Here is a 25,533-nt window from a genome sequence, read left to right as displayed (position 1 = left end):
ACTGTATTAAATTTCTGTTGTCGATCATAGTTATATTTGATTTTTACATTCGAACATTTTCGAAAGAATCGAGTCAATTCCAATGGTGGGGGTAGATCTCCAAAACTATCGAAATATGTGACTTCTTTCCCACATTTTTTATATGCCACCCAATGTGTTCCTGGTCCACTTATTCCATCTAAATTAACAATAGCTGTCTCGTTTTGTTTTGGACCTGAAGATGGTAATCTATCACGCATAAAAACACCACGAAAATGTGGAATTTTCATTTTTTGGGCATAATAACTGAGATCGAGATCAGTAAGAGGCCTCTGAGGTAGGGATTCAATTAGTTTTTTGTTTTGTTTGTGGCTTTGTATGGTTTTAAATATAGTCCTAAACCTTTACGGTATGGTTTGAGATATATTCCACTTCCGCGTTTGCCTAATGCTACAGCCTCCATGGTTTTATTGTGACGATTGGCTTCCATTAAAGCCGCTCTGCTGGCTTTTGCCGAATTCACGGCCTTGGTAATACCAGAAGCGGCTCCCGCCAAACTTCCTAGTGCGGATAGTCCAGCAAAAATTGGTATCAATGGTAAAAGTCCACCGATCTTGGGAACAGGAATTATGCGTGGTGTGCGGATTGTCTTCTTTCCACCGGCAGCTTTAAGGTATTAACGTGCCGCCTGCAATGCCACAGTGATAGCTTTTTTGCTATTATTCGTCACAAATTGATTCCCACCAGCTTTCTTTAATAAATTTCGCACTTTATGGACTATCCCAGCACCAAATGCAACTTTTTTAATTTTATTTTTCTTCGTTTGTTTCGTCTTACATTTTTTCTTATTGGTACTACAACCCATGCCCATATGTCTTTTCGCTTTCATAATGTTGGTGACAAGTAATGCAGCTGCTCTTTCCCCAATACTCGCGTCCTTCGATTTAACCCTATCCCAAGCGCTGTATTCAAGTTCTTTATCGGCTAAATGTCTTGCTGCAAGATCGAATGGATGCTTAGAATATTGAATATCGTGTTTTTTGCATTCAATATCTAATTTATTGATTCCAGGGTCGTTACGAGCTAAACGTTGTTTCAATTTTGTACCCGGTCCACAGTATTGATAACCTCCGGGTAGATGTAATTCGAAAGGAAGTTTGTTTATTAAATCATTAACAAAACCATAACCTCTTTTAATTTTACGATCCAGCATATGATGGAACATTTGGCGTACGTATGGATCCTATTACACAAAAGCTGAAAATGGGAAGTCTAGTGGTGCATTTCAAAGATGGAAACATTTCATTTTGGGATGCTAATAAAGTGAAAAAATATGAATGCGCAGGTAGTCCAGAATTGTATGATATGATCTTTTTGAAGAATACACAAGATGTTGATAATAAAGAAACTCGTCAAGTATATTCCAAAATATTGAAAATAACGAATGCTCCATATAAACAATATCATCTGAAGAATGGTTTTAAAAATACAAATTCTAAAAAATTTCGTGAAGTTATCAAACCTCTATTAGACTCACGACAATATCCAATAAGAAGTAGAAGTAAAATTGGTGGAGCACTCAAACGAGTGAAAATGGAGAAAATATATAATTCTAAACCTGTGAATTATGTGTACTGGAATTCACCGAAAGAGTTAGTTGCTCGCCTACGACTATTGGTAGCTTCAAAGTCAGCTGGACATACCGGACATGATAATGAAATAATTTCAATAATTGAAGAATTACGTGAAGAAGGTATAATATATTAATATATTCACATGTAATGATCACTGTCACATCATCATTCAATGCAGTAACATTATCACCTTTTCTCTTTAATCATATTGAAATAGAATGACTAATGAAATAAGTGATGTCAAACGACAAGTTGTTAATGAATTACATAAACCTGCAAGACGTAATTTTCGTAGAAGAATAACCACCATCAAAGGTTTTGCAGATCTATGGCAAATAGATTTAGCTGAACTGCAACCTTATGCAAAAAGTAATGAAGGATACCGATATATACTTGTAGTGATAGATTGTTACTCCAAATATCTGTGGACTGTAGCAGTTAAAGATAAAACAGGTAGTACAGTAACTAATGCAATGAAACATGTACTGAAAGAAGCCAAATACTCCCCCAAACACATACAAAGCGATCAAGGGAAAGAATTTTTCAATAAAAGCTTCTCGTCTCTCATGCGAGAATATAATATCAATCATTATTCAACATTTAGCACAAAGAAGGCAGCTATAGCAGAAAGAGTGATTCGTACAATAAAGGCATGGCCCTACAAGGAATTTTCGATGAAAGGTCACCACAAATGGCTTGATATTCTTCCAATTATAACTAGTAGATATAATAATAAAGTTCATCGTACAATAGGTATGGTACCCATCAATGTTGATTCAACAACAAAATTGAAATTCAAGGGTATCGATGGAATTGGAGGAAGACAAAGTAAACCCAAATTCCAATTGAATGATATTGTACGTATAAGTAAATACAAAAATATTTTTGAAAAGTCTTACACTGCGAATTTTACCACGGAGCTATTCAAGATTGTTAAAATTGATAAAACCATCCCAACGACTTATAATCTCGAAGATATAAATGAACAGCCGATTAGAGGATGTTTTTACGAAGAAGAGTTATTACGAACCGAGAATCCTGACGTATATCTGATTGAGAAGGTGTTGAAGAGAAGAAAAAATAAAGTATATGTAAAGTGGTTAGGCCTTCCTAGCGAACAAAATTCTTGGATTGATGAATCAAATATGGTTTAAATGTATATAATAGTGACTTTTATGAATAAAGTAATATTAAAGTTCATTATTGTTTTCATTTCAATTATAAGTATGTGAACTGCAAATATTGCAGCGGTAAACATTGCCCCAGCCATTCGCAATGTTCTATGTATACCAAACCAAATTAATTGTATACTCCATTCCCGCTTATATTTTTCAACTCACGATATTGAAAACACATTATCATTCCCAAAACTAATCGCCGTCACTTTGAAATGCAGTATCCAACTCTTTTTGCCAATTATCTCTCACTGATAATGCCGTCTCATAAAGCTTAGTCGACTCCTCAAGCTCAGCCTGAGCTTGCATTCTCGAACGTTGATGGAATTGCTTATCTTTACCAATTTTTGAACGGAGTTCATCAGCATCTTTAGACATTCTAGCCAATTCAACCTTCGCTAATGCAATCTTGGCATCTAATTCTTCAAGAGTTTCATTATTAGCATTAATAGCTCGCTCACTCTTTACAAGTTCAGCAATAGTCATCTGTGCCTTTACAAGACGGCATTTCGCTTTCCTTTTCATTTCCCCAAACCGATGGAGGGGACTGAAAGAAGATAGCAGTTCAGCTTTCAAATCACTCTTCATTTCTTAAGGAGTACCTTTTGACTTCCTCTTCGATCTGTCACTTTTCGTTGCGGGTTTTTTCTGTCGCACAACACTTTTGGATTCTTTCTTTTCTTTAAAGTCAGTGACAATCGATGAAGATGCCTTAGTAACCTTCCTCTTGATTGTTCTAGATTTCTTATCAACACCAAGAGGAAGGGTAGATGAAGAGTGTTTGAGTGATGATAATTGCGAAACGATCGGATTTTCAATAATAATTTGCTCATTTGGTTCTGGCACATCTGCAAAGTTAACGAAGTCGTTAATATCAAAATCATTTATCGAATCTTGACTCGATAAATGTAATACTGGAATATTTTCAAAATCAGTCTGATCGATATCAACAAGTGGTGAACCATCTTCAGCAATCAATAGCGGCATAGAGCTCATGATTATTAAGGTCTGAGGAATGATATGTGATAGCAATAGAATGTGGATAGGAAAGGTGATGATGTTACTGAGACCTCACCATTTATAGAAGAAAATAAACTAGCGCATGCGCTCTTTCATCAACTGGCACATGCGCTGTCTCACTAAACTATTCACGCATGTAACAATCTTTGTCATTTAAGAGGAAAACTTTGTGTTGCATGCATGTATTTTTAAATGTTAGAAAATAATATAAATAAATTCAAAATATATATATATATATATATATATATATATATATATATATATATATATATATATATATATATTTATTAATAATAAAGGACACTAACGATAATAAAAAATATAAAATGAAAAATGTTAATATGTCTCTGGGGATGTGGAACGTTCTTTGACTCTATTCCTCAATAGTTGTTGCTCGTGCGTCAAACACCAACATTGAAAAAAATGGATTCTCCTATTGGGGTAGAGTTGACCAACCTTCTCACACAGATCCCAAGTACTTCTACATGCATTGCATACATGATTCCAACAATTCATGGAATATGTATCACAACGCAAACAACGTTGCAGTGGAGTTGGAACGGCAGCACAGGTACCACAAATATTTCTACAGATACCTATATTGTTAAATATTATAGGTTCGGAACACTTCAGACACTGTAACTGTTGTTGACGATAATCCGATTTTGTTCGCTTTGGTGGATGAGAAGGAGGCGATAGTTGAATCCGCAACATACAATCACTACACATACCAGTACATGGATTGATTGAATCCTTAGGTCTACTTATTTGACAAAAGTAGCACACAATAGCCCCTGCAATCATCATTGGGTAGACACACACTTTTGGTTTTTCATTCCACTCTTTTGGAAACGGCATTTTACTAATTCGATTAGAAATATTAAGAGATGACTTACAGAAACTCTGAATGCTCTCTCCTACACCTACGATCTCTATTTATACAAATCAACATCATGTGAAAGTATAGTGGGATAACTTCTCCTACTATTCCACTCTAAACGAGTCAAGTGGGAGTCGCATCACCTCCTATATAAGTCGACTTGCAAACCTAGAGTTCATTCATTCACTCTCTACAACTGTGAGTAAACAACAACAAGATGAATTCTGCAAAAATAAATGCTGCATTAAATAGAATATCTGCTGTTGATGAAAACAATTGGATAGTCGAATCAGATGATGAGGATGTCAATGTTCCGCTAGAGGAAGTGATAGTTGAAGCAGAAGATGTTGGAGTCGATGAAGATGAGATAGACGAAGTTGAAAACGAGGCCAACCAAAGCGACGAAGATGATGACGTGATGGAGTTTGAGAGGGTCATGGATGAAGAAGGAGATGATGAAGGGATAGAAGCTGACACAACTGAAGGCGATGGTGCTTTGAGGATGGGTATGCGAACGCTCAATGTCAGTGAGACACTGGAAGATCCCTTGGATTTGTATTGTGCAATGGATGCATACGTATTGATCAGCACAATAGATGGAGAGAACAAAAAACTATGTTGGTGCTGCTTTCGGTTTTATTCGCATAGAAACAATAATGGAGGGTGGTATGCCCATGTCAACACCCACAACACTGTCTCAATTATGGAAATGGGACAGATTTGGTGTGAAGCTTGCGAAAGGCCACTAACAAACTTCACCCGAGTATCTACATGTATTATATGTAATAATGTCCAACCTGTGGCACAATAACCGTGGACCTACTGGTCAAAAAAAAAACAACAGCCCTTTTCAGGGCTACATTATTCACACAAACAGTAGTTAGTTGTATTAGTATTCATAGATTATGTGACAAATGAATACTTTGACTAATAAAAGTCTAAGTTGGAAATTTGTTAGTCTTTGAATATCTATACATTATATGACAAATAAATTACTACTTTGACTGAAAAGTCGAAATTTGGAATTTGATAGTCATTGAATAGCTATGCATATGATGAGTACTACTTTAAATGAAAGTTGAAGTTGGCATTTTGTCAATGTTCCGCTAGAGGAAGTGATAGTTGAAGCAGAAGATGTTGGAGTCGATGAAGATGAGATAGACGAAGTTGAAAACGAGGCCAACCAAAGCGACGAAGATGATGACGTGATGGAGTTTGAGAGGGTCATGGATGAAGAAGGAGATGATGAAGGGATAGAAGCTGACACAACTGAAGGCGATGGTGCTTTGAGGATCGAATGCTCAATGTCAGTGAGACACTGGAAGATAATGTTAACAATGGTATGAATCTGTTTCTGTTTGAAAGTATAATGGTAGCTCTGAAAAGAGCTTTTTTTTTTATTGTTTCAGTCTTTAATTGTAGCCTGAAAAGGGCTATTATCAGAAACAATAATTATGGTATCGTCATCTGAATCAGATGATATACTAATGATATCATCCTCATAGTCATCTGAATCAGATGATATACTCATGATGTCGTCGTCGTCGTCATAATCATCTGAATCAGATGATATACTAATCACATCATCCGCATTGTTATCGTCAACAGCATCTATGTCGTCCTGGATACCTTGTTCCACTCGTTCTGCGAAATCATCAGGAAGATCATAGATTCGCTGCATAAATTGAGCGAAGGTTGTACTCAAATGATCAGACGTTGAATCTATTTCATGTACTTGGATGGGTCCTGTACTCGACATTGTGGAAGAATGATATAGAACTGGTATTGTTGCTATATTTATATTGGAAGAAATGAAACGGAGGGGGTGAAGTGTAAATGTAGAACAGTGTTTGAGATTCGAAAACATCAAGAATGAAACTCTGAGCGATTATTAGGAGAAATTCTTAGTGATTATTATGAAAAAAAAACTAATAAGAGGGAGAGGAAGGGAGAGGAAGGGAGGAAGACATTGCCCCAGCCTCGCAGTGCCTCGTGTACACCAACCAAAAAGTGTGTACTCCGTGGAAGGAAAGGATGGACGAGTAGATGATTATATGTCATCATCGGAATTGAGGACATCATCATCGATCAGGATTGGGGATGGCGGAGGACTATCCTCGATGAGGATAGGGGATGGTGGAGGACGTCTAACGTCAAGCTCGTCATCAGCATCGTCACCAGAGTCGTCGTCGTCATCATCATCTGTGGTGTCTCCAGGCGGTGGGTCACCCCATTCGTCATCCCATTGGTAGGGATCCGGATAATCCCCGTCCGGTAGGTCAGCTTCATCACTCCCAGTGACATGCTGAACCTGCACCCTATAGTCATTATTCATGAATTCGAAGGGAATGTCATGAGGTGCCGTTGTGGAGTCCACGAATCCTTCCTGTATAGATGCATAGTAAGGCATCTGAGGCACCGGGACACTATAGGGCTCAGTAGTTGAATCAGGTTCCATCTCGATGCTAGCTGATCAACTGAATGTTTCATCAGATGATTCCTACTTTTATACTTTTGAGAGGGAGTGGGAGAGGAGTGGGACATTGAGTAGGGGTAAATTGCAAAGTGACATAAGACATATTCAATGAAAGAGATACTTGAATGGATAAAATACAAATGAAATATACTTGTCGATTTCACTATGAAACATGTCTATTTTTTATTTTTCAAATTTTCTTCACATGAAATTATTTACAAGTGATTAGAGAACACAAAAATTGATGTGAGGTATTTGTCTAGAAGAACTTGGAATTGAAATGAAAAAAAATAATAATAATAAGAGGAAGTGAAGAAAAATGCTCCAACCATCGCATTGTTCAATGTGTACCAAACCAAAACAATGTACACCCTTTATTTCACTTTTTTTTTATTTTTTTTTTTTTTTGGTTCCTAAAATTACAAATATAAACTTAAAACTACCATAATTAAATATTCCTAACTAACCTAAAACTAATCTTATATTTACACTTCATCTACGAAAAAAGTGTCCATAATTGTCACAAATTTTTTGTACAGCTCTATCGAATAGGTCTCTGCTTTACACCTTTCCTGCAGAGATGCATAATTCCGATCTATTTCGGCCATTTCCTTTTGGAGTTCCCTCCGTCGGTTGTCCATTTCAGCCATTTGCCGGTTCATGGTAACCAACGCGGCCTCGCTAGATCGGGAAGCTCGTTCTGCTTCCTTACATCTCTGCAAAAAAACACTCAACTTTTCACTAACCTCTCCGATAGGTTGTGGCACCAACACCTCAGGATCCGCCGGTGTCGCTGGCAGCGGTGGTAGTCGCGTCACCAACGGAGACAATATCACCAACTCCGGAGAAGGAATCCTAGGAGTTTCCACTGCTGCTGCTGGTGGTGGTGTGGAGGCCCTCTTACTAGAGGTCGACCAACTACCTGCATAAGGATTAGTCCTATTGCAAGTAGCTCGGTACTTAGAAATAGGACCAACCTTCGCTGCAGGTCGTTGGCAAACCTTCTTCACAGACCTGACTTCCTCCTCCTCCTCGAATAAGTCAGGGCTAGCAGATCTGCACCTAACTCGCGAACGCGAAGTGGTTGCCTGGTCACCCGGCACCGCTCACGAAGATGCTGCCTCCTCCTGGTCAGCGGACACCGGCAGAATAGACGCCACAGCATCATTCACCTCCTGTGTATTGGTTGCCATTCTGAAAAAGAAAAAATAATACAAAGTTAGTTGATATAAAAAATAACATTCCTAATTTACTTACTCAAATGTCAAGTTGGTCGTTGGTACTGCCTTGTTGTGGAGTGTGGACTGCTCTCGATGAGATGACTTCTCGATCTGAATGTTGTGGAGTGCTCTCCGGAGGGTATCGACTTCGATGCGTGAGTGGTGGGAAAATGGTGGGAGCGCACATGCGCGTTGAGGGTAGAGGTGTACATGCGCAAATGTTGGGAGTCGGGGGGGGGGCTTCGGGGAGGGGAGGGGCGGGGCTTCGGAAAGGGGGCGGGGCTTCGGGAAGGGGCGGGGTCTCTGAAAAGTGGGTGGCGACGGGGGGGGCGTGGCCCTAATGGGCCACGCCCACTGCCTGGGCTCCGCCCAGGTTGGTATGGCCTCCCGCCCCAAGTAGGCGGGACCTCTGCCTCCTAGTAAGCGCCCGCTCCGCGCGCATTCCTAACATAATATCTAACCGAACGCCTAACCTAACGTATGTATGAACCTAACCTAGTACGCTAACCTACCGTAAGTAATAATCTGACCTAACACCTAACCCAACATATTTATGATCCTATCCTAACCTACAGTAACTATTAACCTAACACCTAACCTAACGTAAGTATGCAGCTAACCTAACGTAACTATTAACCTAACCTAACGAGGGAATACTAACCTAACACCTAACCTAACGTAAGTATGCAGCTAACCTAACGTAACTATTAACCTAACCTAACGAGGGAATACATTCACCATGTTGGTTCCATTAATACATCAGTTGGTTTTGGTTGTATTATTCTATGATTTGGATTAATGTTCAGTCCTGGATATCCCAGTCCACCTGATGATGATGGCCTAACTTTATAGTTTCTCTCCAAAACTTCTTTATGGTTTTTCTCCAATACTTCAACTCTCTGTTCCAGTACATCATACTTTTTCATTGTAGTCCCTGTTATGTTTGACATAGCATCAAATTTTTTATTTGTAGACGCTGTTATGTCAGACATTTTTATGTCTACATCACTTGTAAATTTGTCAAATTTACGAGTGAAAGTTATCCGAGCCTCTGCAATTTTATCGTCAAATGCTTGCCGGGCGTCCCGAGCAATATTGCCTATTGTGGATTGTATTGCAGCGTGTAGGGCTAGAAGTATAACTTCCTTTGCTCCATTAATTTCCCCCTCAAGATATGATACAGTTACACAATCACTATTGTCAATTGGTTCACTTGTATTTTTCAATATTTTCCTTTGCATGTCATAATGACCATCTTTTGTTAATTTAAAACCATTCCCGGGAGGACCTCGAATGACATTACCACCCCATTTTCTTTTTCTACCAAACTTATCGATTGTTTTAGACATTGTGCACTCTACGATGATTCTCTTCAAACTGATATTTCTGTCATTTACATTATACTATATATTGCAGTAATTGATTAGGGAAATAGAAATAATACAAATAAAATTTTAATCATTTTATATTCATTACAGTAAAACATATACATACATACATAATACATTAATATCACATTACTTCTGTCATATATTATTAATTATAAATGGCTACATATATATCAATATTGAATTTTCCGGTTTTGAAGATATTAAATGATATTTCAATCATTGATCTCGGCAGATAATAAATTAATCAATTGATCCAATGGAGTCTCCTGAGATTGTGATTGTTGAATAATATTACTCATCCAACGAATGTTCTCATTTGGATCGTTTTCATAAAATTCAATATCCATTATGACCCCAAGGAAGAGTGTGGGTAGTATTCGGAATGATAAATCGTTTATCGTCGTGATATGATAATGCAACTTTATTTTTCAATTAAATATACATATCATGCAACACGCTTCTAAATGAATTCATCTTTCTGAATATTATACCACCTTGTTCGATGATTTTTTGATAATCTTCGCATGTCAATTCATTCTTTATTACCGATCGTTTAACCCCTTTGGCTTTCTTAAATTCACCATCAACAGATTTCACATAATATGCTTTAGCACCTGTACCATAAAAACTCATGATTGGATCATTTGGAAATTCATCTTTGAAGTTACCCAAGACTGAACTTGTTACTGGAATATTGAATTGGTTAACTATACTGTAATTGGATGTATCAAATCTACTCATGTTAGTTTTTATGAATTCATAAAAATTTTCTGTGTTTACTTTAAGAATGAGCGAGTCGGTATCTGTGTAAAGTAAAGAGACATTTTCATCAAAGTGTTGTTTGATGCATCCATAGAAAAAGTCATACATGACTGTTTTAGATAATTCTAATATTGAAAATCCCAAATATAATGGTTTATCGTAATGAACCTTCACTCTACCCAATTGAATGGCAACGAAATTATCAGTGAAAATTGAACAATTTTTGAAATTTGGTTTGGCTATGAGAGTGCTGGCACCTATATTTTTCTTTATATTTTCCCAATGTGTAACGAGTCTAACATCAATTCGATTATCTACATTTTCCATTGTCTTTCCATATACCGCAATGATCATTAGTTTATAGAAATCCTTAACAGATTTGTTGTTAGACCTATTACGCATTTCAGTATTAAGATCTATATAGGGTTTCATCCAGCATGATTGTTTGAATTTCAATACTCTATGTGTATTCATTACAATCAATCCATTTTTGACAGCTTGCTGTAGATTCCTATAACGAACAATATATTTTCTTTTATCATTCAAATTTGGAATTAATTTGGGAATTTTCGATTATGTACGAGGTGGTATTATTTTTTCGACTAAAAATGGAAGGTCAGAATGTTTATCATGCAACTCTTGTGGATAATGAATGTCCACTTCAAATACATACCCATACGGACTATCAGTACTCACATCCATCACATCAAGATTAAGAATTTCATTTGGTGTCAACCATGTAAATTCACTTGTTGGTAGAGGTTGTGACATACTGTGACCGTATAGATTTGTTGCATCTAAATATGTAATGAATGTGGAAGGTTCATTGGGATTATAATTCGGTAAAAATCTATTATTTGCTATATGTTTCCTCTCGCTACATTGACTAATTCCACCTCGTATACCTTTTTGAAAAAAGTGAATCATATCAATGTCAGTTAGTAATTCCAATTCAACATTAGTGAACTTCAACATGGCATCCCATGATAATCCAGGTGCAGTGTAATATTGTGCCGGATCTAAGTTATATATCTCTAAACTTGTGGTGCGGAAGTTTTCAAAAATATCACATAGTAGCAATACATCCGACTTCAAATACAAATCAGAGTATTCCCCCAAATTCTGACACTCGAATAAATTCCAAACATTTCTAGCCCTATCATAATCAGTTTCCGATATATGTTCACAATTGAGTGTGTCATAAAACTGATTTTTTGTCAGAAGTAATGGATAATTCAATTTGTCGATGTCATCAACAAAACTATATGGAAATACACCTTTCTGTCTCATCAAATTGAATTTCTCTATTTGTGGGAAATGTTTGTGCATCTCCAAACATTGATCGGAGGTCAAGTTTGCACCCAACTTCTTCAACGAATTAGTCATAAATTTATAACTATCGATAAATCTCATTTTGAGATAATTCTTCCTAACCACACCATCTTTATTGGTATAGCTGTGTGTAAAGAGATGCTTCGTGAAAGATATATATTTCTCTTTAGTTTGCGGGATAACATCAACCTTCTCTTTATTCCTATACAATTCTTTTATGAATAAATGACAATCATAACCACTTAAATTATGAAAAATGATAGGTATGAAGTTTGGTATTTTGAAATTTAAATTACATTTCGAGTGAGCGGCATGTGATCTTTTCTTTCCTGGGACATGACAATGATCTCTTACTTTGACTTCACCATCAGTAAATGATTTATTACATATACCACAAGTTCTGGCTGCAGCAAACTGCTCTTCTTCTTCGACAGTTTGTGTATCCATTGGTTTAGGGTTTCTGAGATGATTTTCATGTATCTCTTTCAAATCATCTTCAATGCTACTCACAAATTTCTGAGCTGCATCTACACCCCTATATGTGACAAATTTTGACAAATCATCATTATATGAACACTTTATCAAATAAGCAAATGAATATGGGGCATGTTTGAATGTTTTAATCGTGTATGAACTTTCAGGATTTGGCTCATTCACATGAATCGGTTTAAGCACTGATTCAAAATCAGCATACACTACAAATGGCACCCTCATTTGTCTCTCAAAGTTTTCAAACATTAGTTTATTTTCCGCAACCATTCTACCATATTTATTGATCTTTAAAATAGTAGTTGGTGTTGTGGTACTAATGTGATTACAATCATACATATTATGACGTAAAAGCAATCTCTCATCAGAAAAATATATCAAACATCCGTCACAAAAATATTTTTTCTGTCTATGAGCTGATAGTTGATTAGAAACTAATCTTGAAAGATCTTTGATCCAACAATAGTGACCATTACCGGAGTCATCAGTTATAAACAACAAATTGACATGTCTCCGGAGTCTTCTCTGTGAGTATCGCAATGGACCAATCACTTCATACTTCATTTTACCCTTCTCAAATGTACTCTCTAAACCGTAAACATTAATTGAAAAATCATTCCTATCTTCGAATCTTTCAATACTCTTATTATTAACTTTAACCGGAAAATCCATACCTGTGACATCTAAAACAGTGGAAAAATGTGGATATGACGTAAGTTCGGACACTCAACTATCTGCAGGATATAATGCTGATGTTATAGCCCAAGCAAAACAATATTAATCTTCATTACGAACATTCACAACAGCTTTCTTCCATTGAATACATTGAGGCAGCTTCACATATGAACGTCCTTCCAGTGGACTGTATTTATCAATGTTGACCTCGAGAAACAATATTTTTTCACAAGTCCAACCTGAATTAAAAAAAAAATATTACTTTTCAATGTTATTGAAATTTTTAAAAAATAAATACCTGAGTCACGTTCCTGGAATTCAGTCGTTTGAGCCACAATTACATCACGGAATCCATCCAAAAGAGCATTCAAATCTGAAGATTGGTCCCCTATTTTATTTTGGGAATTAAATGACTTCGTGTCCCTCGAATCTTCAGTCTGAAGAATATAATTCCCAAAAACATCCATATTCACCTTGATGCTTTTATGGATCGTGATGGCCGATTCCAGTAATTCAATGACCTTCTGCCTAATCTCATTGAAAAATGACATGTAGTCACTGGTTACAATCGAACTCTCCACCCTGTATGTAGCAATGCGGCAATTGAATGCATTCGTTATAATTTGAACACCGTCAGACAATTGAACACATGCATTATTTTTATGACTCATGGTTCTTCGGTGAGAATTCACTTGGGTCATAGGAATTGTCACATTACAACAATTGCACGTATACATAGGTGTTGCATTATCCACTCTCACCCGTTTCACTGCAGGCCCTCCTTGGCAACTCTGGAGCTGATGCCGACGAAGATTATCACCACGAGTGAAAGATTTACCACAGTCACAGGAATACATTTTATATAATAGTTCTCACTAACTCACTTGATGTAAACTGACATAGCCAACACTCGTACGCTTCTTAAATACACTCTGATAGGACCCGTCAAGACGTCATAGCCAACCCCACTTCTCAACTACATGCGCCAAGATTACCTCCCAACTGAATGCGATATCAGATGTCGATATACGAGCAAGCAGTGGTCGTTGCGGTCTCGGAGAGGGTAGACGTTAGGCAGACGGTCCTCGGCTGCCGTGGTGTCACCATCGATAGCGGGGCTAGAGCAATGCGTTACGTCACAACCTTCATCGCTTCGGGAGAGGTGAGGGCAGACCGATGAATACGCATTACTCTGCCACACGTCGTGGAGTGAACATGTCGCTCTCTAGCCGTTGAACGGTTATTGCTGTGACGTCACTCCACTACTAACTTGGTGCCCTCACACCGATGGAGCATTTATTACTTGGAGGATCTTCGAAGTATGCAGACGTATGTTTGTACATAGACAAACAAGCACATGATGAAACCCTGTACCGTGCATTCTCTTACACACACACACGCACACACACACACATACACACACAAAATCTCATATGAAAAAAAAAAAATCTGAACGATCCATGCACTAGGCACTTCAAGGTCACAACGCCTTGACTTCACTGCACAACAAAAAAAGCAAATAACACGTCATATTGGTGGGGGGAGGATTAGAACCGGGTAAAAAACTCTGAACGATCCATACACCACACCCTTCAAGGTCACAACACCTTGACTTCACCAAACAACAACCAATAAAAAAGCAATTAATACGTCATAGTGGTGGGGGGAGGCCGAGAATCAGCTGTAAACAACTACTACTGTGGCATTACAGGCGGCACGTAAATACCTCAAAGCTGCCGGTGGAAAGAAGAAAATCCGCACACCACGCATAATTCCTGTTCCCAAGATTGGTGGACTTTTGCCATTGATACCAATTTTTGCTGGACTATCCACACCAGGGAGTTTAGCGGGAGCCACTGCTGGTATTATCAAGGTCGTGAATTCCGCAAAAGCCAGCAGAGCGATTTTAATGGAAGCCAATCACCACAATAAAACCATGGAGGCTGTAGCATTGGGCAAACGCGGGAGTGGAATATACCTTAAACCGTACCGTAAAGGTTGAGGACTATATTTAAAACCATACAAAGCCCCAAACAAAACAAAAAACTAATTGTACCCCTACCTCAAAGGCCTCTCACCGATCTCGATCTCAGTTATTGTGCACAAAAAATGAAAATTCCACATTTTCGTGGTGTTTTTATGCGTGATACATTACCCCCTTCAGGTCCAAGACAAAACGAGATAGCTATTGTCAATTTAGATGGAATAAGTGGACCTGGAGCACATTGGGTGGCATATAAAAAATGTGGAAAAGAAGTCGCATTTTTCGATAGTTTTGGAGATCTACCCCCACCATTGGAATTGACTCAATTCTTTCGAAAATGTTCGAAAGTAAAAATAAAATATAACTATGATCGTCAACAGAAATTTATTAAAGTTCTGTGTAGTCACTTGTGCCAACAGTTTTTCTCTGAATAATTTTCCAAATGAAAATGGATACAACACCAAAACTGGATCGAGAGGCTATCAAGGGAATGGGGTTTTCTCTTAGAATGTTTTCAAAATATGGTACCTAAAAAAAATGGATAAAGTGATGCTTGCAAATATGCCCAAGGAAGTGATACTTGCATGTGTTGTACATGAGACTGCGTATGTTTGGGAAAAGTTACCCAAACATCTACAAGATGACATCGATATAATGAAACATAGATATTGTTATGAACACCATCCCGATGAAAATTTAGATTCAGATGTTAATGGTGGTCCTATACCTCGAAAATCTATGTGTTGTATTTGTAATATAGAGGATGTGAATATCGGTATCAATGAAAATGATATTTATTACAGTACAACACCTTCGAAAAAGTATAAATTGTCTCAAATATGCTGTTGCTGTGCACAACAATAAATTGAAATGTGTTCCAAAATATTCATCAGTCATGTCACGAAAGTTCGAGCTACAAGCTGTCGAGACAAGTGTCTTGAGTGCGGATTTTTTTCCACCTGTTGAATTGGATAGGAACAGCCGTTATGGATTAGGACTTTTGGGATTCTATGGATGCAATACAATCAATAATATAACTGAAGCTAATAATTTAGTGACTTTAAGAATCAGTAATGACAACTCATCGATACTCCAAAAGTTGACAATTGAAATTCCATGTGGTGCTTACGAAATAGAAAATATCAATGCCGTCATACAGAAACATATCATGTTCAGGTTGTATCATGATAAAAAACCAATTGATATCGTTGCAGTTGATATTTTCTATCTACACGCCAATGATAATACATTCACATGTGAAATGCGATCCAAATATGAAATTGATCTGACACATTCAAATTCTATAGCAGAAATGATGGAGCTCGCTCATGGCATATTTCCACCACCAAATCAGATACATGAATCCTCATTACCAATAAACATTACAACTGTGAGACTTATCCGCTTAGATTGCAATATAATTCATATATAAATGGTGAAGAATCCCTCATTCTTTTCTCATTCGATATTGATGTTGAACCTGGCTACAATCTTACTAAAGAACCACACAGTATCATATATATGCCTGTCAGTCCAGAAGGTCGTCAATTGATTCACAACATTACAGTGCGTTTTTTTTTTTTTTTGGGAAAGAGAGTTTTTGGCTTTCTACTACTCCATCTGATACAAAAAAATGGATGAGAGAATCTTCCAAAGAAAGGAAGGATTAATCAATTTGAAAATAAGTAACTCTATACATGGATGTGTAGATCATGCAAAGAAGTATCTTTCAGACACAAACTGAAAGAAAGTCCTCCTGAAACAGCTACTTTCATATAAACATTGAATTACACGAAAGAAAAAATTCTTTCGAAACAAATACTTCTATATGAACACTGAATTATACAGAAGATACTTTTCTCTATTCAGTTTGTATATCGAACATTCGTGGAGGAATAAAAATCAGATGGAGTAGTAGAAAGCCAAAAACTTCCTTTCCCAAAAAATTAATCACTCCTAAAAATATAACCCTTTCAAATCAAATTACAGTGCGTATTTTGGATGAAAAAAATAACCTTATCAATTTTGAAAGTGAAGAAGAGATTTTCATTATTTTGGAATTGAATAGAATCGAATAACTATTGTTATGTTTCATTTATAATAGACAAAATCGTATTGAACAATCCCAAACCAAAACGAGCTGCACAAACCTGGGATAATATCTACAATGAAAACCATGCTATCTATCATTTGGACAATCACATGTTAACACATTATTGACATCTGGCTGGGGACTTTCACAATTGAAACAAGATATCTTGGATACAAACAGGCATGTATTTAGTGGAAAACTACCACTGAAATTTTTGATGGGTTTTGCTGAAGAGTACAAGAAAAGTATCTTGAATGCTAAACAGGAATTGATTTTGATCATCGCTGGATCATTCAAAAACTCATTTATAGGTGAGGTTGATGCTGATTTGGGAATACATAAAATCGAATGGAAAATAGGACATATTGTACCAGATGATAAACACAAGCTCAAACTTTTGAGTAGAATAAACAAAAGCGGTCTGAATGCCAAAATCAAGTTGGCTTATCGTATGTGGGACCTCTATGAACTACCATCATTACGTGGGACTTCTTCAGATATATGGACCATCAAAACAATTGAGGATCTGGAAACTCCTCGTTTTGTCATCATCGCATTCCAAAGTACTACCACATCTGAAGATAGAACACAGGATATTACAAAATTCACAACTGCCAATATCAATGGTATTCGAGTATACTTGAATTCTGAAGTTCATCCATATGAGCGTTGGAATTTGAATTTCGATAAAAAACTTGATGCTCCAGCTTATTATGCTTTTGAGAGTTTCCAGCGAAGTTACTATGATGAAGATATGAGTGAACCTCTGATGGACATTGGACAATTTAGAAAGAATCCACTATTCATCATCGATTGTTCCCATCAACCGAATGCAACAAAATCATCAACTATTGATAGAAAGATTGAGTTTGAGACGAGGAAGAACAAGTTTCCATCAACACTAAAGTATATGCATTAATTTTGCATGATACAGTTTTAACATACAATGCATTGGATGGTTCAGTTCACAGCAGATATTGACACTCTTCAAATTATTGATACTATCTCATTTTTCTACCCTATCATGTACTGTTTTATGATTTTTTTTTCATTTGTAACTGACTTATATCATGTATTGTAATTTTTTCTAATTTATATATATCATATTTATTGTTTTGTAATCATTTTCAATTGTATATAATGGGATTTAAATAATAATAATACATTTATAACCCATCAAAGAGAAAACAGAAAAATATACAGTAGTGGTGATGCTATTAAATGATATTCTGATGAATAAATGGCTGGACGTATTGGTTCGTATAACAGTTGAAAACCGTTTCTGTTCTTCCACCAATGCCAGAGAGATATTTACAGTTTTAACAGATAGCAATACATTAACGAAACTAAGTGAGTAAAGATAAGTAAATAAAGAGAAGGAGAGGAAAGGAAAGCATAAGAAGGTGAGGGTATCGGGTGCTGATTTTTAGGCAAAAGTATAATATTAGCGTATTTCCATGCTCTGGAAAAATAACATTTCATCAGACACTGATTTATTATATGAGTCATAATAGGTAAAATGAAGGGGCAACATAACTGGATTACCACGATATTCAAGTCATCATTGCCAAAAGCTCGGGATTTAATATTTTTTATTATATCATAAACATTGTCTTCAGAAACCAAATTGAATGAAAAGGTTGAGGTTATTGCCTCTTTCACATTATTTGTGTAATACTCGAATAACTCATTACTAACGGTGGTAATATTTTTAGTTGAATCCTTGAAATATTTGTTCATGTCATTTACATTATTTAAAGAGTCCGGAATGTCCTTCTTATCAGGCATAGTTATATTCAACTTTTTGAGTTCATTCCATTTTTCTTTCGGATTTGTAAGTTTGAAATTAAGATAAGCTTTTTTTTCAGCTTCGATGGCGTTTGTATTGAAGTTTCTCAGTTGTTTATAATATGATGAATGTTGCAGTAATTGAGTTCTCTTAAACTTTTGTAAAGCCTTATCTCTGATTTTCTGCATGAACTTGATGTTTTCAGTTATCCAAGGAGCATATTGAGTAGCGCCACAGTAGTTTTAGGTGCATGGAGGTCAAATAATCCTCTTATGTTTTGATTGAGTAACTCAACCTTCTCATCCAAATCATCCGTAACAAGAATATTTTGCCAAGGTAAAGCTTCTAGTTCATATTGAAAAAGTTCAGTGATTTAGAGCCCTGTATGTGATTTTTTTCCTAATATTTATATTCTCAAAATTGACTTTAGATCTGCAACTTAATCGCATGTGATCTAATATTTGACAGCTGACTTACATTCTTCAGATGTAAACGTGGTTATCACCAAATCAATAAGAGATACAGAAGTGTTCGTTATTCATGTGGGTTCATTAATTAGTTGTAAGAAATTGAAGGTTTCAATAATTGAAGTGAAATCTTGAGTAACTGAAGAATTTAAGTCAAGCATTATGATGAAATCGCCAACACATATAATGTTGCTAAAATTTGTAATCAGGTTTGAAAATAGATCTTCAATGTGGTCGAAGAAAATTTGGACACTAGTATTTGGAGGTCTGTAAACATTACCAACTACTATCGATTTTTTTCCAATGATGAGTTTGATAAAAATGTACTTTATAAAGTCCTTGCATTCACTAAATAAAGAATCGGATTTTATATTATTTCTAATATACAAACCTACACCCCCACCCCTGGTTGGCCGATCCTGACGAACAAATTTGAACTGATTCAGAAGTACGACATCATTCGCTATACCAGAATGTAACCAGGTTTCAGATACTCCCACAACATCACAGTCGGCACAAATAATCTCATTTCTGAATTCTGACAAGTTCGCCGTAAGAGATCTAGCATTAACATGCGAAATATTGAGTACCATATTATGCAATAGCTCTCAAGAAAAAATGAAGAAGGAAGATTGAAGAGAAAAGGATAAGGTGTCGTGTAAGGGGAAGAAAAAAAATTATTACAGTTAGCTCGAAATATGCAAATTTCTTCTAGTCAGGTTGAAGTCTGCCTAAAGGCAAAAGTATTATCAACATAGTGATGAAGTTTAGATTGTTGGTCAAAAAAAAAGTTTTTTGTACATCCAATGTTTTGTGAAATATTTTGATACAAAAAAAACAAATTGTAAAGCACAACTGCCTGTGTGCCTAGATGATAATAGAATGAACCATATATTATTAACAGTGGAAAATATATGTGGAATTTACAAAAACGCATTGATTTCTCATATGTTGTCATGAGTTTGAATGAGGAACATAGAAAAAGAAACGAATAATCTCAAAATCATTTGAAAAGTAGAATATCCAACAGTACCTATTGATTGCGATGAATATCACTTTCTTCGTTGATTCGATGCACTTTGTTGTCATACTTCACGAAGATGTTCCCGTTGCGGCACCATACATCTTTTCTTGAAAACTTATTGACTGCACATTATATCTAACCTCATCGTGGTTAAATCTTCCTGAACCGAAATTCCAGAAGATTTCAAAAATATCCTATTTCCAATAACTTTTTCACGATCAACATTGTCAAAAAACTGAACCAAAACAGCTGCTGGCTTAGGATTGTCAACAATGGAGTTTTTGTTGGGTATCTGGTGGCATTTACTTATGCTTTTTTCAGATACATTCTTGACCTTCATCGTTTCATAAATAAAACATGAAAATAATACAAAGTTTTTTATTTGACATTATTTATGATTTACGGGAACATACAGGCTATCTAAAATAACTTCCTCACAGTCATCATTTTCGCGACCATCTTCAATTTCCTCTCGATTTTCATCATTCAATTCAAAGTGATGAATAATCCATTCTGGTAAGTATGGCTGGAGACTATACAGGAATCTTCTCAGGTTCAGTTCAATCATAACCCCACAAAGTTGACACAATTCCACTTCATTATCTAAAAATTTGTTACAAACTTCTGCACCACTCCGATAGTTCTCAGCATCACGAAGACATAATTCGATTTGTTTTTCATCATAGTATACACTCATATCATAAATGCTTGCATGTTCGACTCCATCACCCAACACCTTCAATTCAGACGACAAATGTTAAAATGATTATTTGAGATCTACAACATCGATCCAATCTTGACTTGCATACTGCAGCCACATCTTTGAATGGTAACTGAAATCGAATAAAAAAACAATAAGCAACCTCCAACTTGTTTTCATGATATAAAACTCACATTCCCATTTAATTTGTACTTATGAAGTGAGCATGCCAGCAAAACTTTGTTAGCTCTGACCTAAAGAAATTCACTATAAATAATTACTATGATTATTCATCATATTGAATTTGACTAGAGATCGCGTTTTCAGGCCAGCAAAACTTTGTGAGCTCTGACCTAAATACGTCATCGTAAATTTACCACCCGATGAGTTGATACAAGTTATATCGTCATCACTGAATTGCAACAAAATACGTTTTGGTAGCCATGTTTTAAATAACTTATCATTGCTTACATCTTCCGAAGTTAATAAAATTGATTTACCAAACCTAGAATAAGTTGACATATTTTCAATTATGTACACTTCATCAATTGGCAATGATGATGAGGCCTTTTGTCTAGTATTTCAACCTCCTGTACAACCTCCTATTTAAGTCTACTTTTGAAACGGACATGATGAAAATATGTATGAAAATATAAACAATTTCCAACAGAAAAATACACTCACCGTCTTCCTTCTATTACGAACTGAATAACACTCTACCAATTGCTAACTGCTGCAGATATATTCGTCTACTGATTTCATTGTGTGCCAGGCATTTTTTTATGTTAAACAGTGCGAGTCACTCCCACCATGAAACCGTGAAAGGTTCAAATTGCTAGTTGCTACCCACTAGAGATACCTGACGTCACAGCCAATCCCACCTCCCTGCTGGATGCGTTAAGAGATGTCGATACGAACAGACAGTGGTCGTTGCGCTCTCGTAGAGGGCAGACGTTAACACAGTCCTCGGCCGCCTGCGTGTCACCATCGACAGCGAGGCTAGAGCGATACGTTACGTCACAACCTTCACCGCATCAAGAGAGGCGAGGGCACACCGATGAATACGCATTACTCAGTCACACGTCGTGGAGTGAACAACTTGCTCTCCTACCGTTGAACGGTTGCTGCTGTGACGTCACACCACTACTAACTTGGTGGACTCACACCGATTGAACATTCATTACTTGAAGGATCTTCGAAGTATGCAGACGTATGTTTGTACATGCACATGATGAAACCCTGTACCGTGCATTCTCTCACACACAAACACACCAATCAAATGTAATTACGTCACTATGTCACACACACACACACACACACAAATCTCATATAAAAAAAATCTGAACGATCCATGCACCAGACACTCCAAGGTCACATCGCCTTGACTTCACTAAACAACAAAAAAAGCAATTAATACGTCATAGTGGTGATGGGAGGCCCATAACCGGGTGTAATCTGTTACTAATCAGAAAAAAAGTTTTACGGAAATCATTGATCCATTGATTTTATAAGATATTAATAGCACTCAGCAACTTGTCCCTTTTTGTAAAAAATTGATGAGGCTTCAGGACTTGAAGGAAAGTATTCACCATCTAAATCAGTGAATTGTCTTGAATATAATTTTGCTTACGTGGAATCATAATTCGAGAGTAGAAATAAAAATAATTGGAATGATAAAAAACTATTTATTTTTTCAAAAACATTCAATAAATCTTCAAGTTCAAACAATCAGTCATGTGAAGCTCAAGCAAGTACGTATTCGACACAGTTTTCTGTTGAATGTTATAGATTTGGAAAGGTTGGTCATATAATTCGAGAGTGTGAAGTACGTAAGGAAATATTTTGTCATACTCGTGAAAAATCTAATTTTTATAAAAGTAACTACCCTTCGTGCAATCCAAAAAACGAGTCACAAACACTCATATTCAGAAAGTCAGGATGTCTTCTTTACAAAAGGTCTTACATATTCTCAAAGATGTAGATTTGGAGAACAAAAAGAACTTGATACAGAATAAAGTTCATCATATCTCTCTTGTGTTTTTCCAAGCTCTGAAGTTGAAAAAGTTGAGAGAAGTGACATGTTCCCTTTATTAATTTCTGTTCTAGGCATTTCATCAGGTAATTTTGGTATCTGAAAATGAAAAAAAGCATTATTGAAATTCCTGAAAAATATCGTCAGAGAATGATAAAAGATAAATAAATACACTTAGAAGAATACTCCTAGTGAAATTGCTTTAAAAACAATTATTTCTAAATGGAATTGCTGGTACCTCTTGACCAGTAATCTATGAGCTCATCTTCTGCTCATCTGGGGTATTTCGAAACTTTGAGAAAGGTTGCAGAACAGCTTAATTGGCCACAAATGAGGAGGGATATTCTGAAGTGTGTCAGAAAATGTCAAATTTGTTGTAGTTAAAAATCTACGAGTATCAATGCTCAACGTTTTGATTTGGTGGGAGCAGAAAAAAATCTAGTTTTGCAATTCAGTTCATCAGTTCAGATATGATGGGCCCTTTCCCAATAAATTTCTATGTCGTATAAGTTCCTGATGGTAGTCTCAGATTATTTTTCACAGTTTGTGATGAAATCTATCAGAAACACCACATTTCAACTCATCACTACATCTTTAGGGGAAGTTGTCTTAACTTTTGGTATTCCTCAAGTTTCATTGTTAAATAATGCAACAGCTTATAGGTTAATTTCTTGATTTCTCTAATGCAACATATGCCTTTGTGGTGTGAGAATCAATCCAACACTAGATCTCCCAACAATTGACCTGCTAATGTTACCTCTCCTACGACCTAACTTGTCAATTGTGGTATGCATCGTCAGAATGACCATGAGCAAATGAGCAAATCCTTCACACCTCACTGAGTAATATACGGATGAAGTTGATGGAGTATTCCTTCTTCACGTAATTTCTCTATTATGGCCAATATCTCATTATCGTGGCCGTTGTGTCTAGCCATGCACATATCGAAGACAATCAACTATTTTTTCCAATTCATAATCGATATGTTTATTACGATTGTATTCTTTCTGTCATACCGGTACCTCTTTAGTAGGGTTTTGCAGCAAGTTATCATTTGATAATAGCGGTAGGATTACTTCACGATATTTCTTCCAACCATTCAATTGAAGACCATGTTTACTTCCATTATATTCATGTGCCACCTTTATAAACCTGAATATATGACCATGAACATCCATGTAAGAACTGTATATATTTCCTGAAGGCGCTATAGTAGATGAACAAGGCTGTTTCTTGCTCAAAATCCCATGTTTTTTCTTATGGAGCTAAACTTTTTACAATTTTTGGTTCAAACAGGAGTGGGGGAAACGTGTGACGTCATCGACGCAGGATGGAACGAGTATCGTAGCGATTCAAACATGGAACTCGGCCCCCTCCACATCACTGTTCAGGCCCTCTTGCGACTCCGCCCGCGGCCCCCTTGGGACTCCGCATCACCGCTCAGGCCCCCTTGTCACGTGATTTTAATAAAAAAAGTTTATAGTTATGAGATTCGAACCTGGATTGTCCGCGTGGTAGACATTGTCCTTAGCCTCTACATCAATGTAAGATATTGAAAGTGACTACGAATGTTGGGTATTTATAGCGTTAGTTTTGTCGGTACCGAAATTGACTCATTTTATATATTTGACCGCATTTTTTTTATTTCCGTAGGATGTTAGGGAAGTTGTAATCGTCATCATGATGTTGAAGATAGGAAAATATACTTAGATTTGGGAAATAATTAATATTTCATATAAAGATGTGTATATGTGTGTAAGAGCGAGAGAGGTGTGTGACGTAATCGAGGCAAAGAGAGATGGAGATGGTATCGAGGTTATACGCTGACAATGCCATCATGGAAGGTTCGGCGTTGCCGGTTGTACAATAAATCGTTGTTTATGGGGCAATGTATCGTTGCTGGTTTTGAAATTATTCGTGAACGACTCGATGAAAATTGGAAGCGCGAAAGTGATATATTAATAATAATGAATCAGATTTAAGAAAAAATATTACAGATTTTTGAGGATGTATCGTTTCAAAGTGCGATCCCCCATCGTAACAAGGTATCTCAAAATACATCATTGAAAATAAACATGGCGTCGAAGTGTACATGGTGCGTCAAAATACATCATTTAAGAAAAAAAACAACAGTTCCACGAGGCTGTGAGTTTTCAACGTGCGATACTTCAATGTGTACAAGGTATCTCAAAATACATCATTCAAAACAAAGATGGTGTCGAAGTATACAGGGTGCGTCAAAATATATCATTTAAGGAAGAAACATGTCGGTTTGAAATATGATATTATTGTGTATACAGGGCGTTTCAAAATACATCATTTAAGAAAAAAAATGTCAGTTCAACAGAAGTCTAGCGATCCAACATGTCGGAAGTCTCGTATCTTTGTTAACCAAGTTAGCATCATCAGGAA

The 25,533-nt window shown here is 36.4% G+C and overlaps 1 protein-coding gene and 1 long non-coding RNA gene across 2 annotated transcripts in view; both read right to left on the bottom strand.

Moving 5' to 3' along the window:
• LOC141484149 (disks large 1 tumor suppressor protein-like) overlaps positions 1–25,533 on the bottom strand; it is a 278,878-nt gene that overhangs the window by 134,113 nt on the left and 119,232 nt on the right. The gene's annotated exons all lie outside the window — the stretch shown is intronic.
• The window catches only part of LOC141484150 (uncharacterized), a 74,101-nt gene continuing 71,326 nt past the window's right edge, over positions 22,759–25,533 (bottom strand). The window contains exon 3 of the long non-coding RNA XR_012466504.1: positions 22,759–23,220. This is a non-coding gene — a long non-coding RNA (uncharacterized lncRNA). The remainder of the gene's footprint in view (positions 23,221–25,533) is intronic.

This window comes from Leptinotarsa decemlineata, unplaced genomic scaffold (assembly GCF_025532065.1).
Source record: "Leptinotarsa decemlineata unplaced genomic scaffold, Ldec_3_MD MMD2_tig00004677_RagTag_RagTag, whole genome shotgun sequence".
NCBI classification, from domain to species: Eukaryota; Metazoa; Arthropoda; class Insecta; order Coleoptera; family Chrysomelidae; genus Leptinotarsa; species Leptinotarsa decemlineata.
The sequence above is the reverse complement of the archived record's forward strand: the minus strand, read 5'-3'. Positions and strand labels throughout refer to the sequence as shown.